Below are 15,277 nucleotides of genomic sequence, written 5' to 3'. Positions count from 1 at the left end.
GTTGCAGTGGTGGGTGGGGCTACAGGCACCATATTGGTGTCATATTCCTACACCCAGTACGTATCTAGTGGTGGTAGCACGTGGTCTTTGCTACTTTGCTGTCTGTGATGTGTTAAAATGTGTGCTTTAATAGAAAATCCTGCCACTTGTGAGGTGCACTCTGTGATTAGGTTTTTATCGGGGGGAAGGGGGGGGATTAAAAAAAAAAATTGTCACAACCTTTGAGATGTGTGAGAAAAAGGAATAATGAGTGAAAGCCAAGTGAGACAATAGTCCACTGACTTTAAAAATGGCCGTACCAACATTCACACTAAGGACTGCAGTGGTAGGCATAACACTGTTACTGAAAATCAACGAAAAAATTAATGAAAATCGCCATTTCACAATTATGGACTGAAATAAAACAATCCATTGTTTTCATTCCTTTTTCGATACCGTAATGAAATACTCTCCGAAGAGTGAAATTCCAGGTGCCACAAATAAATGAAAGATTAAGTTGTTTGTATATGTGGATGCAAGACAAGTGGCGAAAACTGACGCTCAACTGTAAGGACCTGCAACATCGTCTGTGGACGAAAGATGAGTACTCTATTTTTCAATTATATTGGTTTGGAACAAATTCAGTGTTAATTTCAGTTGTTCAATGGTTCCAAAGTGCTACGATAAATCTTTAATAGTTGCAGTACAAGGTTTTATATGTGTGATCATTAGTGGGTAGAGTACATTATTTACTGATTTTGAGCATTGTTGCAAGTCTAATACTCTCATTATGAGTGAGAATAATATTCTTCACGAACCTATGGCCACTAGGTCAGGTAGGCACATTTAGGCTTTGACCCTGAACTTACATTCTGAAACTCATAATCAAGAAAATGCATCATGCAGTTCGTGATCCCCTGTACACGGCTTTCAACAATCAGGCCAACCTATAAATTTAATTGAACAGTTATCCCAATTGTTGGATACAAAATTGTTAACCGTAGCATGAAAGTTAATCATACCATAAAGAATGTTAATCAAAACATAAATAGAAACTTTTAGAAAGTCTATTCAAGTTTAAACTCTTTCAAACTGAATTTAGATACAACCAATACAAAATTGGCCAACACTAACATTTGTGTCGACTATACTGAAACAAAAGTTGAATGTTTAGGTCAAGTTACCAACTCAGAAGTAAAGGTAATAAATGATAGAATTGACGTTGTTGAGGAATGGATCAGCTTCTCAGAAAACAAAAGTTACTGATGAGTTGATCAAGAGCAGAAAAGCTGAAATTAAAGCTATGCAAGAATATGTTACTTCTGAAAGTCAATATGTAGACGAGAAACTGAAAAACTCCATATTAGTTGCAGAAGAGGTTAAATTCGTAAACGAAAAAGTTGAGTCAGTAACCCAATACTTTCAAAGAGTCAACTTAAGAGTAAATAATTTAGAAAATAATGTTGTTGCCAGTTGTTACATAACAACAATCTGTTTGCCAACTCATGTAACAATGTACTGTTAAAAACTTTCCCTGGTGTGAAGTTGCATCCTGTAGATTTATTATATCAATGCAAAGACAGTTTCACATCTGGTATGCCAGAACCATTGAAAGCAAAAGTAGCTAAGTGTTTTCTGGATGGTGAAGCTTTATCCTGGGCAAATCAGAATGTAAGCTATGAAATGACTTTTGATCAGTTTGAAACATTGTTTTTTAATAAACTCTGGTCAGAATGCAGAGAAGCTAGGATAAAGTCTGAATTTTTGAACAGCAGCAAATACAGAGACGGGAAATTATGCATGCGTGAGCTTTGAAAAATGCAGCTAAGAAAATTGACGCACTTAGACAAATCTTTAGACAAGTTAATTCAGAGTGACACACTGAAACAACGTCTACCAAAAGTGGGTTCAATTGGGTCTACTTTAAGGGCCAGAATGACTCGATTGAAGAGCTTTTGAAGTATGTGAATAGGTTAGGCTATGCATGGCAAAGTCATGACAGATCAAACAATCAAAATAGGGGAGAGTACCAACACCAGAGTGGTGGGTTCTATCAAAATCAAAATTATCACAACAGTAGCAGACAAAATAACTATGGTAACAGGAACAGAGATCAAAATAGCGACAATTACAGACAAAACACCAACTCAAATCAGAACAGACAGTATAGACAGGAAAACGAGTAAGCACCTCACCTGGGGCCTGTCAGTTTAAGGTGAGGAGAAAAACTCGTAACCAGGCTAAAAGCAGGAGAAACAGACACAGGTCACACCATCAACATCACACAGATAACAATAGGAACTATCACATTAATAATGTAAATAAGCACTATGAATTTTAGAACTATATGTTAAAAGAAATGAGTAATGACGACACAAAGACACAAAATAGTTATAAGCTTAGTGAAGAGGACCTGACAAATTTACTTGACAACAATTGTGTATCCAAGGATGGTTATAATGATGACTATAGTATTGCTAGTTTGTTTGTTAATGATGATCAACCAGTTTTGTCTGATGTAGTAGTAAGCCAAAATGATACCCTTGTACCCAAAAATATTGATGCTTTAGTAGCTGATTCAGATGATGATGTAGCAGTAGGCAAATTTGATGTTGTAGCCGAGGTCCATGCTGATACATGGTGTAGTGTCCCTTAGGCGATTTTTACGGACAGTGCGTGTGCAATGTGTATAAAATGTGAATAAATTAAAAACAAACAAGACTTAAAAGGCATTTGTGAAGAACTGTACAATCAATATTTACAAAAAACTGTAACGTAAATACTCTGATGAGAAAAAGACCATATCGCTGATAATTAATCTCGCATTAAAAATTATGATTGAAATAAAATATTTATATCTTTATGTAACTATATATAAGATGAACAAAACAAATTGATTTTTTTCTGCTTTCTTTGTTATATGGAGATTATGTGTAGCACTTAATGCTTGCAGATGTTATTGTTTTCCCTTCTAGACAATGTTAAGGTGTGTATGTGAATTATTGCTTAAAATACATGTATAAAAATAGCTCATGTTATTATTACAAGATAATGCATGCACCTAATCTTAATGTTTCACTTGAAGAGAGAGATTAATTAGTATTTTTCAGCTGCTACGATGCCCACATGCCGCAATCGCTGACCGGCAACAATTGGTCGCCATTACACGGTAGATTTAAATATTAAGTTATTTTGCAATTTTCATTTATATCAGAGGCTACAAAATCATTTCAAATCCTTATTTAATTTGCAAGAGGTCAGATATTTTCAGCGATACCATTTGGGGCATATATGTGTATTCTGGCCTGGACTTTATTTAGTGACATTGTAAACTTGTAGGGAGCCTGGCACTCATCTAAAATGAAATCAAACATTTATTTGGCCTCCTAAAAAGTATTCAGCGTATAATGGTCTTACATACTCAATGAAAATAATTAATGTTAAATTCTCATCGTACGTAGTTTAAAGTAAGGAATCATTATAAATGCAAGACAAATTTTTATTTCATGTATAAACGTTACAAATGTGTGTACCACAGAAGAACCTTGACAGACACTGAGAGGACAGAGAAACATATACAAACAGGAAAGTGAAAAGGTAAGGACCACTAGGTATCAATTTTTGCTGCATAGGCTTGGTATCATCAAAGAACAGGAGAGCAGATGGTAAATGGTGCGTAATGGAGTAGGAAATAGTTTGTATTTGTGAAAACAATTGTTAAGCAAGTGATAGCACTGTGAGTTTAGAAATATTAACCATTCTTTTTTAGAAAGCATAGTATGCTACTGTAGATCAGAACCAGTATGTGTAGTAAGTAGGTATACTGTAAGGCTGTAGCCAGTGAAAGTGTATACTGTTAAAGCGTGTGAAGCAATTTGTGTGAATTTCTTGTTAATATGGGTAAAGTTGACCCCGAGTTATGAAGCCACAACAGAATCAGGATACAAATATGCAGTATTATGTTCCGTTATTAAGCGATATTGATCGTGATATGAAGATGGTAGACATTACTAGTAACCATAGGAATGATAAGGTTGATAAGCTATTTTCGGGTGAATCACCATGATCTAGTCAGTACATAGAAGTACCAGGGCAGATAGCCGCTACTAGGGCAAGTAGCAGTATCACAATGAATAGATTAATGATGTTCACCAATACCTGACACGCTCGCGGAGTTCCTCAGGAAGTTAGAAGAAAGGGACAGGTTACAGGAAGAAAAAATGAAAGAAAGGCATAGGATCATGGAAGAATGAAATAACCAGCTAGTTAAACAAATAATGGACCAAGCCGAAGAAACAGATAAAGCATTAATAGAGCACATGAATGAACAGTTCAAAAAAGTACAGTTCGAGATAAATGAAATGAAGACAACATAAACCGAATTGCCAAACATAGTCAGCTACATGGCACAAGATGTGCAAACGTTGCAAATGATACATACCATTATAAAAGACGAGGTCGAACAACTTACAAACTGTATGGAAACTGTTGAAATAGTGCAAAAGGAAACTACAGACCAACATTTAGCCAAACAAGCTAAGAAAGTAGAACAGGAATTCCAAGATTGGCTAACTGAGAAGGACAGTCAGATCTCGGAACAAATAGAAAATAAAGTAAAGGCTGCTATGCAGCAAGTAACCAATGGCGTAGCTGTTTGTAAACAGAACGCAACCGAAGGGCATCAACTCGCAGCAGAAAAATTGAATCGAGCCACAAATCTCCAGTGCCCCAGTGGCAACAAGAGATCACACATTGTATATCCGAACTAGAACGTGCGCGTACACAGGCGCAGATATATGATAACGGAGATACACTAATCCAAAATACTTACGGCAACGAAAACAGCACATATGGGTCATATCAGCCCGTACTGAATTCTGATAGATTAGACGTAAATGTACGGAGGAGTATGCCAATGTATAATCAAATGGGGGCAAATTCTTCTACTGTAACTACCACTACTGATGAGACTCTAATAAAACACTGTCATTTTCAAGTTTACAAAACAGAAAAGAAATCGGTGCATCCTGTGATATTTATAAATGGATTTCAGAATATTTTACCCAGTGCGTCGAATGATCGACAAAAGATTCAGTTTATAATAGCGCATATCCAGGGCGACGCTGCCCTGTGGGCGAATTAAATTATTGATAACTGTCAGAGCGTTGCACAATTTGAAAAGGCATTCTTAGACTGCTATTGGTCAAAGGCAATACAAAAACACCTTAGGATGGAAGTCTGTAACCCTGAGGTGTTTAATTCAAAACAAGGTACCCTGCAGAAATATTTTGAAAAGAACATTAATAAGATGAGATTTTGGGATGAGCCCATATCTGCACGAGATGTGATACGTATTTTAAATCTTCGCTTACCAGGTCACATCCCTGATAAATTAAACAACATTGCAGAAGACGATCAGGAGAGATATTTATCGGTGTTAGACAAGATAGACCTATCACAAGAGGAATGCCGGACGAATCGAGACTGAGAAAATGGGAACTTTTCGCCGAGGAAACATGAAAACCGGAATTAAAATCCCAACTTCAGGAACAACAACAACAGTAAACGAGAACAACATAATGAACATAATGGGAGAAAAGGAAATGGTCAGATGCCGTATAGCAAAAAATGTAGATGCGAAGAATGACACTGTCCAGGATATAACAACAGCAATAATGGGAATCAGAATCAAAAACGTAGTATGCATGAAGGGCAATGGCCTAATCAAAATAGCAGTCCGAATAATCACAACTATGCGGTGCAGTGGATGCACAGTTCAATGCAGCAAACACCTACAGTAAGCAGTAATAATTACCAAGATGACAACCAGAATACAATGTCAAACACAAATGTGATACCACAGCCTTGGACGGATAGTAATAGCGGTGTGGGGGGTCACTGAAATGACAGGTGAAGGAAGCAATAACATTTCACGACCGTCAAACGAGAATCGACCGAAATAAGCTCCCCATTGTTGGTCGATGGATGGAGCGGGGGGCACATCTCAGGACAATTTCCAAAACAATATCCGCATGCTGAGATACCAAGAAGGCAACACAATGCAATGGGATTTATTAACGGAACTGAATAAATGTGGTAATAAGGAGATCTAAATAGTGCAAACCATATTAAAAGCACAAATAAATAACATTCCAATAAAAATATATGTAGAAACAGGAGCTACAACTAACGTACTGAGCTATGATTTTTTCAAAACTTTAAGTCATAACCGCAAATTGCCTACTTACCCAGTGCAAAACTGTCGTGTTACTGGAGCCATTAGCGCACAGACATAGAATATTCAATACCAGGTGTGGGTGGAATTATGCCTTGGGAAAGAAACCATAAAGTGTGCTTTTCTAGTGGTAAAAGGATTATGTGTGGCCTGCATCCTGGTGTGCGACTTTCTTAGCGAGAGAAAGGCAAAAATTGACCTCTCAAGCAGAAAGGTTAGTATATTGAATGAAAATAGAAGGGATTACAATAGGAACTACCACGTTAATAATGTAAATAAGCACTATGAATTTTGGAACTATATGTTAAAAGAAATGAGTAATGATGACACAAAGACACAAAATAGTTATAAGCTTAGTGAAGAGGACCTGACAAATTTATTTGACAACAAGCGTGTATCCAAGGATGGTTATAATGATGATTATAGTATTGCTAGTTTGTTTGTTAATGATGATCAACCAGTTTTGTCTGATGTAGTAGTAAGCCAAAATGATACCCTTGTACCCAAAAATATTGATGCTTTAGTAGCTGATTCAGATGATGATGTAGCAGTAGGGGAGATTTGATGTTGAAGCCGAGGTCCATGCTGATGCATGTGACTCAGATGATGATTATGATTATGATGATGATGACGACGACAATGATGACGTTAATGATATTTTGTTTAAAGAGGAGCTTGATGGGATGATTTTGTATAAGTATTGGAAGATGAAGTTAATAATAGTCAATTAGTAGGTATTGAAGATTTAATGAGTGATGATAAGGTACATGGAAATCAGTGGTCTTCTATTGATGTCAGGGAGATTTTGGCTAATAGTAATGATAAGACTGAACAAACTAAGCAGATAGGTTACAATGTTTTAGAGGTTTTAAATAAGCAAGAAGTCAGTGAAGTGAAATGTAGCAGTGATGATATTATTTGGAATTTGAGAATAATTAAATCATGGAACACACACAAATAAACAATGAGATAAGTAATAATTCAGGCAGGCAGCAAGGTATAATTAGTGAGTCCTCTTACACAGAAAGCAGTAGTTTGTCAGATCCAGAAGAAATTCAGTCTAATGGTGATATGTCTTTGTGTGATTTAGGAACAGTTTCAGCGAATAAACAATTGCCATGCATTATTTAGATTTTAAAGAAATAGAAGGTGATTTATTAATGGAGGAAGTGAAAATTGATAAACAAGAGTTACCTGGTAGTCCATATTTTGAAATAACAATTGACAATAGGAAAGGCATGTGTCTAATGGACACGGGTAGTTCCATTTGTTGCATATCTGATAAAGTAAGAGAAAGGTTGAAAAACAGTGCTTCATACATAGAATTTCCTGTAATAGGTGATAAGATCAAGGGAACTACAGGTATGTGCACAAATCACTTTCCAAAAAGGCTTTGATTTCATTTATAATTCGGGATTTATTTTTTGAACAAGGATGTTTTGTTGCGGTAGACCTAAATGAAGATATTCTGATGGGCATGAATTGAATAATAAAAGCAAAAGCAATTTTTTATTGGGAAAACTTAAAAATATGTTTCACAGAACCAAAATCTGGCAGTTCTGGTAAGGCCAAATAACATTTAAAGTATACAGAAAATTGCAGTAATCAAATAAGAGAAATTGAATTTTCTGATGACAAGTACATTGAAGGTTTAGAGAAGGAACAAGAGGACAATTTTGATAGTAATAGTTTTTCACAGTTAGTCAGTGATAAAGTAAGTACTGCAGATAGCTTATCCAATTATGAGAGAAAAGATTTAGATCAGTTTCTGCGAGAAAATTGTGACATGTTTTGTAATCAGCCAGGAAGAGTTAAAAATTGTGTCTGGAGATTAAAAATGAAACAGCATGATCCATTTTTTATCAAACCATATGGGGTCTCCATTTGCAAAAGAAAATTAGTGGAGAGAGAAATCCAGAAGATGCAAAAATGGGGAATAGAGGAAAGGAGCCGCAGCCAGTACAATAATCCAATGGGTGTTGTTTCTAAGAAAGATGGAGATGTTAGGCTTGTTTTGGATTCTCACTATCTGAACAAATTCCTTGGATGGAAAACTGAATATCCTGAATCCCTGGAGGAATTATTGCATAAATTCAGTGACACAAAATATTTTTTCCAGTCTAGATTTGCAATCAAGGTTACACCAAATTGTTTAAGAGCCAAATTCAAGACAGTATGCTGAATTTTTATATAATGCAAAAAGCTATGAATCTTGTATAGTGCCATTTGGACTTAACATTTCAGTTGCTGAATTTATATGTGTCTTAGGTAGAAAAATAATTGTCCAAATTGGTAATCTATGTGGACGATATTTTAGTAACTAGTAACACATAGGAAGAACATATCGAAACTTTAAGGCAAATTGGAAAAAAAGTTTATACCGGGGGGGGGGGGGGGGGGGGGGGGGGGATGACTTTGAAATTAGAGAAATGTAAATTTGGAGTTACAGAATTAAATTTTTAAGCCACACTATTAGTGAAAAGGGGATTATGCCTGACAAAGATAAACTCATGGCCATACAGGAATTTCCATTACCCAAAAATAAAAAGCAACTTACGTCATTTTATGGCTTGGCAAACTTTTACCATAAATATGTATGTACGCAGGCACTTAATGCACCATGTCTCAGAGAACTTCTTAAGAAAAATTCAATTTGGGAATGGACAACTAAATGTCAAGAGGCATTCAATGAAATTAAGAAGAAACTTTGCAACAGTAAAATCCTTCATAGGCCTGATTGGGCATTACTATTCTGTCTTATAACTGATGGAAGTGATTATGGGTTTGGGGTACAACTTTTTCAGCAGAAAGAAATCAATGGGGCTATAGAACACTTTTCAATCAGTTTTGCTAGGAGAGGATTACAGAAACACGAGAGAAATTATACTGTCACAGAAAAAGAACTCTTAGTTATGTCTGGGGATTTAAAAAGTTGAAGAGCTACCTAGTTCGTCATAAAACAATAGTTTTCTCTGACCAAAAACAATAGTTTTCTCTGGCCACAAAACTTTGAGCTACATATAGGAATGCAAACTTTTTCATGACAGAATTACTAGCTGGGCTATTTTCCTATCACAATTTAACTACACAATACATTACATAAAAGGAGACCAAAATGTGATAGCAGATGCTCTGTCTAGATTTCTAGTGGGGGGGTTAACAAGAAAATGAAAACTTACAGAACAACAAAAATTTTCAGATATGTACATATAGAGAATAAAAGGGAAGCAGGAAATTGCTAATATCTGTAACCAATTAATGTGCAACCAAAATCAAGATGAAGAATGGAAATTAGTAAAAAATTATATGGATAAAAAGGGGATGAAAAAGTGAAATTATATTATCAGGTTTTTAAAGGGATTCTATTTTGAAGAAGTAGTCCCGACTCAGACAGTTGGAAAGTATGATGGCCCAAACATGTAGATACATTAATTAAATACATACACCAGAGTTATGAACACTGTGACATAATGAAATGTATACAAAAACTGAAGGAAAATGTATATTTCAATAATATCGCTAGAAGAGATAGGAATTGTCTGTTAACTTGTGACCGATGTCTGAGAGTTAGAGGCTCCAATCAAAAGCATCAGTGTGTTATGGAAAGTATGTGCCCAAAAGGTAAGTCTGAACTAATTGTCATTGATTTATTTGGAAAACTACCTTGCTCCAAAGATAGTTGTTATATTTTAGTTGCAGTAGATCTGTTTTCAAAATTTATAAAATTGTATCCATTGAGGAAAGCAACCAGCAGGTAAATTATTCAGTGTTTTACTAAAGATAATTTCTTGAAAGTGGGTAAGCCACAACCAATCTTATCAGGTAATGGCAGTCAGTTCACTTCAGCCATATGGAAAGGATTTACTAGCTATGAAAAAATAAAACATATTTTAATATCCATTTATTCACTATTGTGAAATCCAACATAGAGGTACGTGTGCAAGGTAGGCTTTGCAGGACATACTGTGCAAAAGATCACACAACCTGACCTTGGTACCTCAATCAATTTGAAGATGTACTGAATAGTTCACAACGCACTACCACAGGTTTCACACCATATGAAATACAGTATGATAAAAACCAGAACATATTTTGAATAAATTAGTAGATTATCCAGCTCATACTGAAATCATTGCAAATGACAGAAACAAAATTGTTAGGGACAATATGGAATTATGCCACAAGACAAGGAAACCGAAAACAAGATATGAAACTTAAAGTCATTCAATATAAGGTAGGGGATCTGGTATTACCCAAAAGTTACGAAAAATGTAAAGCCATCAATAAGGAAATAAAGAAATTTTTTGGTATTTACATTGAACCATTTGAAATTCTAGAGATACTTCATCCTAATGCTTACCATTTGATATATCCTAGGTCAAAGAAGTTGTTTGGATTAAGAAATACAGGATGTACATAAAGTTTGGGAACACTTTCAATTATTTATAGCACAAGATCTAAACATTTTACAGATGTCATACATATTTCATTTTGAAGAGAAACTCTGAAGGGTTTTTTTTTCAATTTTTTTTATTTTTTTTATTTTATACAAACATTTAATATGCGAACCATGAGGGACCCGGCAGACGTCAATATGGTAATTGAATTCTTGCCATACATGTCTCAGCATGGCATCATCGACTGTAGCAGTCGCTTCCACTATATTCTCAGGGAGCTCTGCTACATCACGTAGTAGAGGTGGTACATACACCAGATCTTTAATGTGACCCCACAGAAAAAAGTCACACGGAGAGAGATCTGGTGATCGGGGTGGCCATTTCATGAAACAGCTGTCCCCTTCTGTAGCACGGCCGATCCACTGATGTGGCAGCTCCATGTTCAGGTACCAACGAACTTCACGATGAAAATGGGGTGGAGCCCTATCCTCCTGAAATATGAATGGAGAGTCTGATTGCATTTGAGGCATCAGCCAGAGCTGCAACATGTCCAAGTAGGAATATCCAGTGACAGTGCTTTCAGCAAATAAGAATGGCCCGTACAGTTTTCGACTTGACAAGGCACAAAAAACATTCAATGCATTCATGTGGATGCTTTGTACCCCATATTAGACAATTATGCCTGTTCACAGCAATAGCACACATTTTTGTCGAACTCCAACACAGAGAGAGCTCACTCCGCAGCTGAATTCGCCATGTTTGCAACTAGCACTGACTATCGGCAAATTACCCAACTACGCTGTGGCGGTACACATGAAAAATAACTTTCAGGGTTTCTCTTCAATATGACATATGTATGATATCTGTACAATGTTTGGTTCTTGTGCAATAAATAATTAAAAGTGTTCCTGGACTTAATGCACACCCTGTATTACTCAGCTGAAACCATATTTTTAATAACTGCAACCCTCAGGGGGGTACACACACACTTCATGTACCATGAGTGTGGCATACGTAAGGTGCCCCAGCTAATGTGACATTTGCTCAACAGAAACACACCAGTGTTGCATTCCACATACACAGCTTAATTACACATCTATCAATAACTGAAGATAACCATCAAATTTTTTTAACATTACTATTACATTCTGAATTCTATGTTACATTAAATGAATGAGAGCAGATTTTTTTCCTTTTATTTTAAGACATACCTAAGTAATTATGTGAGCACACAAGCTTATTTTAAAAAATTTTTTAAATTATTGAATACTACACTGAATTTTCTGTTCTAAACTTTTGTTGTTTAATTTTCAAACAAGTAGAGGATAACACTGATTGTGAGGTGATGGATTTTACAGAAAATGCTTTTTGAATGCATTTTACTATTCCGTGATGATGAGAATTTGAGGAAATTAATAGTGAGAAAGATACATTCTATCTGTGTCAAACAAGAGCAAAGTGGATATAAAGTTTGAAAATTTTTAAGGATAAGCAAAACACAATTTCCACATTAACAATATTTCACATGAAAGCTGAAGATTTCTGTCAAGAGATGCTGTGTTCTAGAACCAAGACAAAACAGTTGTGATCCTGCTATGTTTAATGTTATGACCAAACACTTCATGATTTTGATATACTCAGAGTAAGAATTTTTAAAGGTACATTTGTGTCACACACAATTTAAGATAAAACAGATAAGTTAGAGAGACAACACACATAGAATGCATTTATCAGGGAGCTATGTACATATCAGTTTCTAGACTTGGGAGCTATGTACATATTTCTTTCTAGACTTATACACGAAGGTTAGTATGTTGCTTTGTGGATTGAAATATTAAGGTGAAATTGATTTGCAAGAAACTGAATGAAACGCTTAAAAATATTAGCATTTTAGAATGGTTTTATTTGTATATTGTTGTTTAAGCATATATGACTTTTACACATATTTTTCCATGAGATACATAAGATTATGAGACTTGATGATGAGAGGTTGTTTAAATGCAGCCACATGCGAGGAAGAGAAAACAGTAATACACAGTTCATGAAGACTTATGTATGGAAGAGAAAGGAAATATGTTATGAAATATTAGAATATACTGACATAATTTTGTTTCACCAACATGAAATTGCCAGCATTTGCTTCAAAGGTTTTCTACAAGAATAATAATGAAAAATTTACCTAAAGTTGGACTTAAATTTGCCTATGTGGTGTCAGTTTTTATAAAGCTGTCTGGTTTGTCATTGCCCTAACTCTGTCAGATGTTGCCCTAATGTTGCCAGGTTTTATCTTAGTGTTGTCAAAGAGGAAGGGTCTTGATTGTTGTGTGTTAGATTAAAAGAGGGTCTGGCACATGACTTACAGTGAAAGTCGTTGTATTGATAAAATGTGTATTGAGAATTAACTGAGACTGTACAAGGTGAAATACTAATGACACTTACTTTAATTTGTAAACAAATATTTTGTCACCATTTTGTCCAAGACAAATATTACACTATATCCCAATGAATATGACTGAGACTCAGGAGATGAGCAATATATGATAAAGAAACTATTCTTATGAATACTGTAAAATAATTTCTTGAAATATTAATCCAATTATGTAGGTTCTCGTATTTTTACAACATATGATGTTTTCTTATGTATATGTCTTTTCTTATGTACTTGAATTTATGTATCAATATTTTGTGAGCTGATGCAGATTGGAACTTTCAAGTCACTTGTAAAGCGATGCCTGAAACGTATTTGAAGGACTCTTTTTTGGAACAAAGAGACAATGAAATGTAAGAACCATAAAATGGGTGACGTGAAAGAACACCTGGAAACCAATTCTATGAAGGCTGTAGACAAGAATTAAAAATATGTCACTGTATTCACTGTCTTTAAAGAATTATATTAGTTGTAAGGTTTATTCTTTCTGTAGCACTTATGATTATTCTCCATTTGAAAGCATATCTTTTTCTTGGTTACAACAAATTTTGTGCTCAGTGGGTTCCCTGCATCCTAAGAGAAGATCACAAAAAACAGAGAGCAGCTGCAGCACTGACCTTCCTCGAAGATTACAAGAAAAATGGTAAGAAATTTATCAAGCATATCATAACTGTGGATGAGACATGGGTGAAGCATGTCAATTGTGAAACAAAAATGCAGTCAGTGGAATGAGTACAGGGAAATTCTCCCACAAAACCAAGGAAGTGTTTGTAAACACTGTCAGTATGAAAGATCATGCTATTGTGTTTAGAGACTCTAAGGGAATGATTCTCACTGATTTCTGTGAACATGGAATAACAAATTAACTCAGAGACATATTGTCAAACACTGACAAAGTTAAGGCAGGCAATACAAAACAGGCGTCTGGGAAAACTTAGCAAAAAAAGATTTGTTTTTTCATGGCAACGCATGTCCACACACTTCCAGCAGTAACTAAGAGCTCCTGTGTCGTTCTGGATGGGTGGCCCCCAGTTTTGGCGCCAAATGACTACCATCTCTTCCTAGCAAAAAAGACATGGTTCACTACACAATGGTTTGATACTGATGCCAACCTGCATGCTGGTATAAACCAGGCTGCAATTGCAGAGGCATTTTTCTACAGAGATGGTATTAAAAAACTTGTGCCAAAGTATGACACGTGCCTCAATTTGAATGGCAATTACATAGAAAAATAGTTTAAGAATGTATCTGTAAAGTGTATATAATAAAATTTGGTTTTCCCATATTGTTATTTTTTATTTAAAAACATCTGTTGCCTTCTGGATGGCTCTTGTATAAAGTAATTGGTCTTGGTTCAGTGCAAGTACTGAACACAAATAAAGCTGAACTTTTAAATCTGCATTGTATAAATTTTAATTTCAGACTGTTTAGTATGAACTAGGATCAACTTTGACTAGCAAAGTTTTGCAGATGAAGTCAAGTTAAATTGCAACCTTCAGTTAAGAATCCAGTGAAACTACATAAGCATGGATTTAGTTTTGCACAAATACAAGTTTAAGCAAGAAATAAATACTAAAGGAGCTTTTGTAAACACTTACACATTGTTGAATTATAAATTTCTTTTTTTCCCCGCTAGACGTAACATTAGGTTAAGGAGAATGTTGGTGATGTAATGAGTGCAGATAATAACTGCTTACATAAAAATCCTTCGAGATGACTTGTAATTCATATGAAAAATTTGAAAGGCAATTCATTGTAGCAGGGTAAGAAAGTGAAATTAGTATTATTTGCAATGAACAGTAAGTAAAAGGAGTTCTACAGTTGCCAATAATGTTAAACATCTGGCACAAAACTCCAGACCCAAGCAGCGATAACTATACAATTGGTATAAAGTTCTAGATAAGTCAGTAATCATAGGAGGACGATAATTTGACTACCAAATGCTCAAATGCGCTTAAACTGGTCAGTCAGGAAAGTTATCTCTATCGGCCAGTTATTTAACAAAATTATGTGTTGGTCTTTAAGTGGTTATATGCCAGACTGCTGATCAAAAGATTTGGGAATCAATCCAAATTCAGCCTTTGGGGCTCGATCCAAATCCAGTCTCATATTTACTCTAGAAGTTTGTATTTTTCTATTTGAGAGTCCCGGTATTGACTATGAAACCTGGGAGATATTTCACAAAGAGCAAATGTGACTCAAGCACGATACATTTTAACTGAGTATGAACTATAATAC

At 35.3% G+C, this 15,277-nt stretch overlaps 1 protein-coding gene across 4 annotated transcripts in view; it reads right to left on the bottom strand.

Annotated features, from left to right (window-relative positions):
* Window positions 1-15,277, bottom strand: part of LOC126243676 (uncharacterized) — a 226,470-nt gene that overhangs the window by 122,887 nt on the left and 88,306 nt on the right. The window lies entirely within an intron of this gene.

Source organism: Schistocerca nitens, chromosome 1 (assembly GCF_023898315.1).
Source record: "Schistocerca nitens isolate TAMUIC-IGC-003100 chromosome 1, iqSchNite1.1, whole genome shotgun sequence".
NCBI classification, from domain to species: Eukaryota; Metazoa; Arthropoda; class Insecta; order Orthoptera; family Acrididae; genus Schistocerca; species Schistocerca nitens.
The sequence above is the reverse complement of the archived record's forward strand: the minus strand, read 5'-3'. Positions and strand labels throughout refer to the sequence as shown.